The 12,646-nt window shown below is 49.3% G+C and overlaps 1 protein-coding gene across 4 annotated transcripts in view; it reads right to left on the bottom strand.

Moving 5' to 3' along the window:
- AP1G1 (adaptor related protein complex 1 subunit gamma 1) overlaps window positions 1–12,646 on the bottom strand; it is a 107,194-nt gene that overhangs the window by 93,667 nt on the left and 881 nt on the right. For 2 of the 4 annotated variants that reach the window (XM_073308379.2, XM_073308380.2), the window contains exon 1: window positions 4,782–5,169. The exons of 1 other annotated variant lie outside the window; for it this stretch is intronic. The gene's annotated coding sequence lies outside the window, so the exon portion shown is untranslated. Of the gene's footprint in view, window positions 1–4,781; window positions 5,170–12,646 lie in introns of those variants that run through there. One more of the 4 variants, XM_073308377.2, reaches the window with a different exon arrangement.

The following is a 12,646-nucleotide window of genomic DNA, read 5'->3' as shown; positions in this document are numbered from 1 at the left end:
TCAAATAAATTGGTTAGTCTCTAAGGTGCCACAAGTACTCCTTTTCTTTTTGCGAATACAGACTAACACGGCTGTTCCTCTGAAACCTGTCTTTCTTTAAAGAGTTAACACCAGGGGAAAGTGCCAGACTGAAAGCCTGGAGGCTCCTCACTCTACAGAGTAGTCACATCTCAGGCAGCATTAATGTACATTTTTTCCACATCAGGTAATTTCAGCCATAGGCTGTGAAGCACCATCATCATTCAGCTTCGGCAGTCCATTCAATCCTTAGCCACTGTCAGTGAGTCTCATTTGTAACATGAACAGTGGCCAATCAGCAACTGGACTGGGACATCCAAATCATTTCATAGAGGTCACCATGTGATCTTTATCAGAGGGCAATGCCTTTTGGACATTAGTAACCTGGGCTAGATTTGATACTTTGGCCTGAGATATTTACTTACCAGACCTGCTAATGCTAATCCAATAATATAGTGCTTGCCATCTGAGTAAACATATGCACTTAAGACCCACATGTCCCAGAAAGCATCAGAATATGATCAAGAACAAGCCATTCAACATTGGTTAATTTTAATCTCCTTCACCAGAAAGATTTGCATTATTATAGGGACAACTATAAACCAAAGGCCAATTTCTAAAGCAATAGAGAACTATGCAATTCTCCCAACACAATAAGGGCTGAAAAATCCAGTAGAGCGAGTGGTAAATTTTCCTGGATAAGGAATCCTGCCACCAACTTTCACAAAATTTAAAACATTAATTAATTTTTAAAAGTTTCTAGCACTCATGGTTTCAAAGATAACTTTCCAAATCTAAACAAAATGTAAACCAATAAAGTACTTGTTTCTAAGTCTGCAGACAGACAACTCCAATCCCTCTGTTGTTGCTCATAGCTTTGCCTAGCTGTCACGTGACAAATGACCAGTCTCATCAATTTTCCACTGTTGCTATTCAGAACCCTGTGAGCAACAATGAAGCTGACAAGAATCATGTCATGATTCTCTGCTGCTTGGCAAATCTAAGAGCAACAGCAAGGGAAAGTTATGACTTATTCATTGGAGACGAAGACAACAAAAATGTGGAGGCAGCTAGGAAAGGGGTGGATTAGCAGAGACCCTATCCTTAGAGCTGACAGGAGACACTGTGTTGGGAGCAGAGGAATGTGAGAAAGAAAATGCTCATTCTCCCTTCTATTATCCTAGGGTGAAGTTTCAAATTTATCATAAGCCTACTAGTGGGAATCACATCCTTGTAGTAATTTAAATATTCTCTCCTTTCCCAGCATATAGGAGAGATCAAGGAGGATTTGTGTTGTGGGGCAACATACAAGAGCAGAGTCTCTAATCTAATTTGAGCTCTCTTCTCTAACCAAGCTCCTCGGTGTCTGATAAAGTTTTCATGGATGAAGGAGTGGATCAGTAGAGAGTGTGGGTGAGGGAAAGGAGAGAAAATCTGGCAGCTGAGTGGGACAGGCAAACTAAAGTGGAAAGAGTAGTGCACACAGTGTAACTGAAGAGAGAGAAAGGGATGGAGAAAGAAAAGAGGAAACAGACACTGAAAACCAGAAAATATACACTAACATAGTAATGAAAAGAAGGGAAAAAATGGAGTGAAGCCAGAAAAGGCAAGAAGTTAAAACACAAATACAAGAAAGATAGCAAGTTATTTAAAAGTATGCTAAATTGAAGACTGACAGTTAAAATTCACTACAGTGAAAATGCAGTACAGAATTGCTTGGGCTTGGGGGAACCGAGGTGGCAGGGGTACTTTTCACTCTGAGTAGTAGGCAAACAGATGTCAAACCCATTTTTCAAGCTCTACTCTCAACACGCCACCTCTCCTAAGGACACTACTAATGTTTCCACAGCTCTTCATCAAGCATGTCACACGCCAAGTGCTACAATAAATCACAACAGAGCATTTAAAGTCAGTATGTACAAGTCAGTATGTACAAGGTGACAAAGTCTGATTTTGAGACTTTCAACAATTAATCCGCACCCAAAAATCAGCACCTGAGTAACACCACACCATATGGTTTGAGAAAAAGTTCAACAAACCGTAGAAGAAGGGACTCTGAAACAGTCCCAGGATCCATCACTGGAAATCACTCCACTGCCAGCAAAACTCTGCTTGCTGGAAATGGCTTTAGGTAGGGACTGTGGCTTTTCTCTCTGCAAAGAGCTAGACAGACATAACTATGGGGCTATCCACAAACACTAAATAAAAACCCATGAACAGGACACCTCAGTGCATTACAGCTTAGGAAATACCAGAGTAAAGAGTATGGACAAACTCAGTGGTACCCCTGGTACACAGACATCACCCCAATAGTCTTCAAAGGAAATGACATTTCATGAGTTTTTCCTCAAGTTCTGGCACAACCTCTAGTAAATAGCCTTAAAATTTCCTGTTTAAAAGTTGTATGAGAGCTTTTCTACTCCTCACTGAAGCAGCAGGGGTGGGAGCTGTCTTTTCAGCAAAGAAAGGGCAGGACCAGAGCAACAGAACCCACTGTCCTCACCCCAGCCGTAGGGGAATCAAGGGAAAGAGGGCAGCCAGGTTGGATGGTTTATGGGAGGCTGTGTGGAACTTGGAGGGAGAGTCAGCGCTGAGGGGACAGAGATGGGGTTGATGGAGGGGCTCATGATGGGCCAGTAGGGAAGCAGAGGGGGACATTCAGAGTGGGACCAGAAGGGCAGCAAAATTGCGGGTAGGTGGGTTATGCTGGAGCTGGGGAGAGTCTCTGCAGAAAGCTCTTCCACTAGGCTGGTAGGGAAAGGGGGTCACACGAGGCAGCCGAGTTGAAGTGAGGAGTGGAGGACATGAATATGGGCAGGGGGCTCACAGGACATATGGGGCAAGGGCATGAAGGATGCATGGAAGCTTCTATGGGACAGGAAGGGGTTATGCTAGCCCAGTAAAGCACAGAAGAGAGGTACAAGGTTGTGGGTGGGACAAAGATAGGGGGGTAGTTACGCTAGCCAGATGGAGAAGGGAACATGGGACACATGCAGGAGTGGAGATTAAGTTGGCGGGGAGGGGGGACACAAGAGGGTTGGGGGTGATTTATGCTGGCCCAATGCAAGAGGGGATATGGGACAAGGGTGTTCGGGGATTGGGTGTTGGATCGGGGAGTTATGCTGGCACGGTGGAAGAGAGCATACGGGATTGGGGTGGGGGAGAAGATTATGCTAGCCCAACAGAGTAGGAGATACAGGATAGAGGGGCTGGGGAAGCAGGGGAGGGGACATGGGGGAGTTACACTGGGCCAGTGGGTTTGGGGGGATTAGGCTGGCCTGGTGGGGGAAGGGAAACGGGAAGGGGGGTGCGGATACAGGACCGAGGCGGTTACAATGGCCGGAGGGGGGACGGGACGGGGGCGTTACGCCGGCAGGCGGAGCAGACACGGGGGACTGGGGGCGTTACGCCGGCCGGCAGGGCGGGGGGGACACGGGGAGCGTTAGGCCGGCGGGGGACGCGGGGCAGTGGGCTGGCCGGGGGAGAGGCCCCAGGGCTAGGCGGGAGGGTTGGTTACGCGGGCCCCCCGGACAGGTGGGGGCTGGGCCAGTCGGGCTGGGCCGACGATGGGAGAGGACACGGGTGGGGGCTGCGCCGGCCCTGCGAGGGGGCGGGGGTCCAGAGGACCAGGCTGGAGGGGAGGGGGCTGCGCCGGCCCTGCGAGGGGGCGGGGGTCCAGAGGACCAGGCTGGAGGGGAGGGGGCTGCGCCGGCCCTGCGAGGGGGGGCGGGGGTCCAGAGGACCAGGCTGGAGGGGAGGGGGCTGCGCCGGCCCTGCGAGGGGGGCGGGGGTCCAGAGGACCAGGCTGGAGGGGAGGGGGCTGCGCCGGCCCTGCGAGGGGGCGGGGGTCCAGAGGACCAGGCTGGAGGGGAGGGGGCTGCGCCGGCCCTGCGAGGGGGGCGGGGGTCCAGAGGACCAGGCTGGAGGGGAGGGGGCTGCGCCGGCCCTGCGAGGGGGGCGGGGGTCCAGAGGACCAGGCTGGAGGGGAGGGGGCTGCGCCGGCCCTGCGAGGGGGGCGGGGGTCCAGAGGACCAGGCTGGAGGGGAGGGGGCTGCGCCGGCCCTGCGAGGGGGGCGGGGGTCCAGAGGACCAGGCTGGAGGGGAGGGGGCTGCGCCGGCCCTGCGAAGGGGCGGGGGTCCAGAGGACCAGGCTGGAGGGGAGGGGGCTGCGCCGGCCCTGCGAGGGGGGCGGGGGTCCAGAGGACCAGGCTGGAGGGGAGGGGGCTGCGCCGGCCCTGCGAGGGGGGCGGGGGTCCAGAGGACCAGGCTGGAGGGGAGGGGGCTGCGCCGGCCCTGCGAGGGGGGCGGGGGTCCAGAGGACCAGGCTGGAGGGGAGGGGGCTGCGCCGGCCCTGCGAGGGGGGCGGGGGTCCAGAGGACCAGGCTGGAGGGGAGGGGGCTGCGCCGGCCCTGCGAGGGGGGCGGGGGTCCAGAGGACCAGGCTGGAGGGGAGGGGGCTGCGCCGGCCCTGCGAGGGGGGCGGGGGTCCAGAGGACCAGGCTGGAGGGGAGGGGGCTGCGCCGGCCCTGCGAGGGGGGCGGGGGTCCAGAGGACCAGGCTGGAGGGGAGGGGGCTGCGCCGGCCCTGCGAGGGGGGCGGGGGTCCAGAGGACCAGGCTGGAGGGGAGGGGGCTGCGCCGGCCCTGCGGGCGGAGTCCGGGGCCGCCAGGCGCGGCCGACGGGAGAGGGCCGGGTCACACGGCGCCGGGGGCGAGAGGCCTGGCGGGGGGGGGGCAATGACCCCGGGGTCCCCGCCCCCACTCACCGGGCCGGGTCCCTGCAGCGGAGGAAGCGGCGGAGGCAGGAGCCAGGCATCCAAAATGGCGGCTTCGCGGCCTCAGCACCGATACCGCAGGCGGAAGGATTCGCAGGACGGGAACTCTCTCCTCTCCGTTTCCCGGACCCACCTCGTGAGGGGCGGCGCTCCGCCGACACTGCAGTCCCAGCTGATCAGCCTCCCGTACAGCAGGCCGTTCGCTGGTGCCGGCGGCAGAGGAAGTTGAGAACTACTTTCCTAGGCGGAAGCAGCCTTGAAATCCCATATTCGAGGAGCGATACGTTAGCGCCGTGGCAGGCAGTGATGACGTCAGACGCGTGGCTAGTCACCGCTCCGAGTGTTGCCGCGAGATGCGGCCGGCTGGCCCCGACACTGCGAAAGAGGGTTCCGCCCCCTCCCCGCAGGTTCAAATCTGGCGATAGAATGACGGCTCCTTATCTAATCCGCTTCAGGAGCCCTGTAGGAAGCTGTGCTGTGTCCTTTGTCAGAGACACTTTCTGTCCCCTTTCTACAAGTGGAATAAACTCAGTATGGCCTGGCTTACACACCAGTGCTCCGAGCAGCTAGGGAATTTGCAGATAAGCACACCTCCCAGGATACCTGGGGTTCAGGATGCCCATCGCTGCATATTTTAGTGCATTGAATTCACAAACAATATTGGCAAAACTATCATTTGAACGTATGTTTTCTGTTCTTTTAACTATTTATGTGTTTTCAGAAGAAGAAATTCCTGCATTCAAACCTTTCTCTCCTTCACTAACAGGAATGGTGTGGCAAAATTCTGGGCCTCCGTGTTCACATATTGTAGAGCTTACAATGTAATTACACATGTGAAAGGTACGAGGTGTAGATACAACATACAAGCAAATGACTATGGGGAAAAATTGGATCATCTTGGTTAGTTTTGTGTACTTGACATGTTTTTTTGGTGGTGTTCCTTTCTCTTTTTCATTGGGGCTAGATATAGGGAAAGAAAGAGCAAGAAAAGCAGAGGCATAGCTTGTCACCTGCCTTCCCGTTAGTAGTCTTCTGGGGTTTGTAGGCATCATGGGAGAGATGGAGAACATAGAACTGATAGGAGCAGTAGATGGAGGAGGGCAAGAAAGAGGTGAGCGGGAGGGAGGCAAAGAGGAGAATAAGAGCCAAAGCAGAGGTGAGAACAATAAAAGTATAAATATTATTTGTCCCTGACTCTTGCTCCCAATCTTCTTTTCTGGACCTAGAGCCCTGCTTCCTCACTACACCAGTTTGTTGTGAGACTCTGGTGCTGCTCTTTGTGAGAACGTGGCTGGCCCTTTAAGAGAGGATTGGTCTCAGCCCCAGCTCTGATACAGCCATATCTCCTCCCCAGGAGGGGAAAATGAAGATGGTCAAGTTTCAGAGTAACAGCCGTGTTAGTCTGTATTCGCAAAAAGAAAAGGAGTCCTTGTGGCACCTTAGAGACTAACCAATTTATTTGAGCATGAGCTTTCGTGAGCTACAGATGCATCCGATGAAGTGAGCTGTAGCTCATGAAAGCTCATGCTCAAATAAATTGGTTAGTCTCTAAGGTGCCACAAGGACTCCTTTTCTTTTTTTGAAGATGGTCAAGTGACCAGTGAGTCATATGACACAATCACACTTCTGAGGTAAATAAGGGAGAGGCCAATGGAGAGACTTCAAGTGAAGTAGAGGCCTCACTTGTAGGAGTCCTTAAGGCACTAGGAAAGATAGTTCAGTAGAGCTAGGACTAAGATGTGGTGATCTGGCTCCAAGCTATGGAGGGGGGCTGCACCCTAGCAGGTATGCCTTGCAGGAAAAAGCATTGTTATAAGCATTCTGCTTTGAGTTCTGTTTCTTGAAGATTTTTGCTAGCTTCAGTGGAACCTTTGGGAAGCTAATTTAAAGAGATGAGGGATAAGTATAGCACTAAACCCTGGAAGTAAGGCCGTGTAATCCCTTAGCTGAGAAGGAAGTTTTGGAACTGGAGGGCCACTGGAAACTATAAAAAGCCAATACATTAGAGCCTGGACGGGAAATCTTGTTTGAAATACTTGACCTGTGGTAAGTTAGTAGGAGAACCAGGAGGGAACTGAGGGTGGGGGCAGTAGCATAGCTTCCCTACACTGTGAGGAAATGGTGGCCCTACAAAACTCTTCATATTCCCTTCCTCCTACATGGCAGGAAATACCTAACTCAACTTCTATATCCTTTAACAATGATCCAAATTATTCTAAAGAGAGCACAGAGAAGGTCTGGGCACCAGAAAGCTACTCTAGTGCAGCACAGCTTCTAGCCCTCAGCTGAATCACATAGCTCCAATTGCATTCAGACTCCATGGGGAACCACAACAGGTGCTTGATGATAACAGGTTGGGCCCTGTTGTGTTAGGCACTGTACAAATATTTAATGAATGACAGTCTCTGTCTCAAAGAGCTTCCTCAGAACTAAAGTCCTAGAACCAAGCACTTCTGGAGTTGACCTTATTGCTACTAGGTGTGTAGTCTGAGCCTTTTTATCTTTGAAGCCATTAATTACCCTTCTCTCTCTCCTGTCCCATATACGCTGCCTAAAAACTGCCTGATCCCTCAAAGGACATGGAGATGAAGATGTTGGTAGCTTTCCCATTAGCTCTTTGTCATCACTGAAGGAGCTAACATTCAGGCTGTCCCCAAAGGACAAAGAATTTCTAAAGTCTTCAGAACACATCTAAATGGAACTGCATTCTATGACAGAACGCTGCTGGTCAAGGAGATTTGTAATGGATTGAGGTGGATGAGCCGAAGCCCAGTGCTCCTGTGGGCCCAATCCAGTTATCAATATTCACCACCAACAATCTGGACTATCTTGCCCAGCACAGAGGGTGTCATGTGCTTCTGCCAGATATAGACTAGCTACAGAGTGTTCACCAGATACACCAGCTGTGCTAATCATAAAATTCTTTAATGCTCTGCCAAGTATGGCTGAGGCAGGGCTGTTGCTAGCCATTTTGGTGCCCTACGCAGCCCCCCGGTGGGGAAGCGGAGGATGGCCCCAGGCCTCCGTGGGGGGGCAGGAGCAGGCTTTGGGGGCAGGGGGGAAACTGCCCCACCGCACGAGCCACGAGCCGGAGGAGCGAGTTGGGGCCAGGTCACTCCACTTCCTGTCGCCTGGTGAGTGCAGGGCAAGCCCGACCCTGCACTCACGGGGTGGCGGGAAGTGGAGAGACCCAGACTCAGCCCGCTCCGCTCTGGTCCCCTGGCTCCCAGATTTGGGGGCAGAGGGAACTGCCCCCCAGTACTCGCTGGGAGCCGGCAGCACAAACTGGGCTGGGGCTGGGTCACTATACTTACCACCGCCCAGTGAGTGCAGGGTAGGCCTGACCCCTGCTGCAGTCCTCAGGAGAAGGGATGGAGTGGGGGTGAGGCTGGGGCGGAGCAGGGGCTGGCACAGCACGCACCAAATTTCCTATTGTCCTACGCAGCTGTGTACTTTGCGTATGGGTAAGGACAGCCCTGGGCTAATGTTTATTTAAATCAGGTATTTTACACACAGTGCAACCTAGAGGCTAAAAATAATAACACAGTTTAGCATTCCATTACATCTCTCTCTTTAAGTTCTATGTTTCTACCATTTACAATATTTACATTATTACTGTCTTTGAAGTTCAATATGAATCAGTCTATTAAGTGTCTCTGAATCATACTGGTTTTCTAATTACACAACTCAAATACATAACGACTTGGTCATCTGGCTGTCCATTAGATGTAAACTGACTGTGGTTGGTTAGCATCCTTGAGTCGTCATAGTCTTATTCTGCATCTGCCATCTGTAGTTTGCTATGCTAATTATTCTTTCTGAGGAACAAAGTGTAGATGTCAGCTGTTTCTGTTGAACTCTCCATTGTCAGTCTCAATCACATATGATCTTGGTGCTGAATTCTTTTTCTTCATGGCAGCTAAAGTTGTCCATCCTATTAGACGTAAACATGGTCACCAGGTTCTAGACCTGGGAGTTCACTGCATGACATCTATTGTAAAAGTGTTCATAATTTCTTTTAGCCTTTTTATCCGATTTGACTACTCCCTTCATGTCTGGAAATATGGAAATATGTTCTTTTCCAAAGCTGGAACAGTAGCTCCATCAGGAGCTGTGCTGGACTATATCCAGTAGCTGCTATTGCTGTGCTGTAACTCAGAAGAGCAAGAAATGGATGTTGTAGGATTTTCTTGACTGTCTGTACAGCTCTCTCACCTTCTCCATTTGTTTATGGGTGATGTGAGTAGCTGATATGATCAAAATTATACTTCATATGGAATGACTTTGAATTCTGATATCTCCAGTTTCTTGATAGCAATTCCAAATCTTGTAAAATATTGTTTCCAGTCTGTCCATAGCGAAGGTTTGTCAAAGCTGAAGTTCTCTGGGGCACTGAAGTGTGGCATGTTGATGAGATCCCACAACCTTTGTTGCTGTTCCATCTGTCTGCTACATGTGTTGCTTTTTTCCATTTCTGATCTGAATTTACTCCTGACACCAGGTTATATACTATAGACCAGTGGTTCTGTGAGGAAGCAAAGACATCTGCAGGGGACATGAATTCTGCATGTGCACAGTGGCACAGGAGTAATTGTTAGAACTGCCAGCTTAAAGCAGACACAATGCCCCTGCTGGGCACCCAGTTACCACTACAATGGAGGATGCTTTAGGAATGCACATAGCAGTACCAAACTGGGCAGCTGGGCCAGCAGAACTATACATGCACATGTTCCATTTGGCTGCAGGGGTCTTTTCAGTGAGTTTTTCTCTAAGGCAGATATGTGCCACAGTTTTCATAATATGGAATATCATTACTTCCATAAATGCAAAGTAATGCATATTGGAAAACATAATTTAAACTATACATACGAAATGATGCTGTCTAAATTAGCTGTTACCCCTCAAGAAAGAGATCTTGGAGTCACGGATATTTCTCTGAAAACATCTGCTCAATGTGCAGTGGCAATCGAAAAGCTAACAGAATGATAGGAACCATAAGGAAAGGGATAGATAATAAGACATAAAATATCACAATGCATCTATATAAATCCGTGGTATGCCCACACTTGAATAATGCATCCAGATCTGGTCACCCCATATAAAAAAAAAATATTAGAATAGGAAAAGATAGAGAGAAGAGCAACCAAAATGATTAGGGGTATGGAACTTCTGTATAAGGAGAGATTAAAAAGACTGGAACTTTTCACATTCAAAAAGAGATGACTAATGGGGGAGGATACAATAGAGGTATATAAAATCTTGACTGGTGCAGAGAAAGTGAATAAGGAAATGTTATTTACTCCTTCACATAACACAAGAACTAGGGTCACTCAATGAAATTAACAGGCAGCAGGTTTAAAACAAACAAAAGGAAGTACTACTTCACACAACACACGGTCAACCTGTGGGACTCCTTGCCAGGGGGTGTTGTGAAGGCCAAAACTATAACAGGGTTAAAAAAAGAACTAGATAAGTTCCTGGAGGATAGGTCCATTAATGTCTATTAGTCAGGATCGGGAGGGATGCAACACCATGTTCTGAGTGTCCCTAGTCTCTGTTTGCCAGAAGTTGGGAGGGGATGGATCACTTGATGATTGCCTGTTCTGTTCATTCCCTCTGAAGCACCTGGCACTGGCCACTCTCAGAAGACAGGATACTGGGCTAGATGGACCATTGATCTGACCCAGTACGGCTGTTCTTATTTAATATCAGATAAGACTTGGAAAATCTCAGTGTGTTAATGACTAACATGCACAGGTGGATCAATCTGTAATGGAGTGGAAAATATGCTTACAAAGTTGGCAGATGATGCCAAGCTGGAAGGGGTTGCTAGCACTTTGGAAAACAGACTTAGTATTCAAAATGACTGTGACAAATTGGAGAACTGGTCTGAAATCAACAAGATAAAATTCAATAAAGATAAATGACAAGTACTTAGGAAGGAAAAATCAAAAATAACTGGGTAGGTGGTAATACTACTGAAAAGGATCTGTGGGTTACAGAGGATCACATATTGAATATATGTGAAAAATATGTTGAAGTTGTGAAAAAGGCTAATATTCTGGGGTGTAGAATAGGAGCATTGTAGTATGACACAGGGGGTAACTGTCCCACTCTATGCGGCACTGTGGAGGCCTCAGCTGGAATACCGTGTCCCGTTCTGGGTGCCACACTTTAGGAAAGATGTGGACAAACTGGAGAGTCCAGAGGAGAGCATCAGAAATGACAAACTGTTTAGAAAACCTCACCTATATGGAAAGGTTAAAATAAACTGGGCATGTTTAGTTTGGGGGGAGGGGAAAGACTGAGGAGGGACCTACAAACAGTCTTCCAATATGTTAAGGGCTGTTCTAAAGAGAACAGTGATCAATTGTGCCCCATGTTCACTGAAGGTAGGACAAGAAATAATTGGATTTAATCTGCAGCGAGGAATATTTAGGTTAGGTATTAAAAAAAATATTCTAACCATAAAGATAGTTTATCTCTGGAACAGACATCCAAGGGAGGTTGTGGAATCCCCATCACTGGAGGTTTTCAATAAGAGGTTAGACAAACACCTGTAAGGGATGGTCTAGGTTTACTTGGTCCTGCCTCAGGGAGGAATGGATACTAAAGGACTTCTTGAGGTCCCTTCTAGCCCTACGATATCTATGATCCCAGTGCAGCCTGAACACAATGTCACTACCATCAGAGCCCAATTTGGTACCACCCCTTCACCCAGCATACTACGGAAGCCTCCAGACCAGATCCTAGACATTTCTAGGGCCTCTGTTTCAAACCAGACACATTGTTTTTCTCTCTGCATTTCCCAGAAACTGTCATCCGCTCCACACAGATCACGGAAGTCTGAAAACAAACCAAGCTATTAGCAGCAACACACTGGCAACAGCCTAACGGAGGTGTGTATGGTGGGGTGGGGGCGGGGGGGGGAAAGAAGCACATGTGAGAGTGGAGGTGGGGAAATAAAGACTAAGAGAAAGGCAGGAGCTGAGATAAGGACCTAGGACTTGGGGGGGAAAAACAGATTACTGTGATTCTAATGCTCCAGAGAGCAGGGATAGAGAAGCCCTAGGGAACTAAGAGGATGTGGATTGCACAGAGTGAGAGGGCCTGCGACTTCCTGCATGGAGACTCAACCCAGGAAATAATTGAGCAGCTGAGGCAGACACACCCCATTCCCAGGTGTCACATCACAAGACACACCAGCCATACCTTGCCCAGTTTTTCCTGATGTCTGCTCTGAAATTCAACTCCCTGCATCAACTGAATGTATTTGCAGTGAGTGGTTCTCTATATTCTTTAGAAAAAAGAAAAGGAGGACTTGTGGCACCTTAGAGACTAACCAATTTATTTGAGCATAAGCTTTCATGAGCTACAGCTCACTTCATCGGATGCATCTTATGCTTTGAGCAGCTTATGCTCAAATAAATTGTTTAGTCTCTAAGGTGCCACAAGTCCTCCTTTTCTTTTTGCGAATACAGACTAACATGGCTGTTACTCTGAAACCTGTCTATATTCTTTAGATGGCAGTTGCAGAGAGAGATACACCCCTCTGGAGTCCCACCTCCTGTCTCAGTACCCCTCTCCTTTACTGCTCGACTAGACAACAGCATTGCTGGCCAAGCAAGAAATGCTGTTTTAGAGGAAATAAGAGGAACCATACCAACTCCTTTTTCAAAAAGAAAAGGAGTACTTGTGGCACCTTAGAGACTAACCAATTTATTTGAGCATGAGCTTTCGTGAGCTACAGCTCACTTCATCGGATGCAAGTGAGCTGTAGCTCACGAAAGCTTATGCTCAAATAAATTGGTTAGTCTCTAAGGTGCCACAAGTACTCCTTTTCTTTTTGCGAATAC

This window comes from Lepidochelys kempii, chromosome 12, assembly GCF_965140285.1.
Source record: "Lepidochelys kempii isolate rLepKem1 chromosome 12, rLepKem1.hap1, whole genome shotgun sequence".
In the NCBI taxonomy this organism is placed as follows: domain Eukaryota; kingdom Metazoa; phylum Chordata; order Testudines; family Cheloniidae; genus Lepidochelys; species Lepidochelys kempii.
The sequence above is the reverse complement of the archived record's forward strand: the minus strand, read 5'-3'. Positions and strand labels throughout refer to the sequence as shown.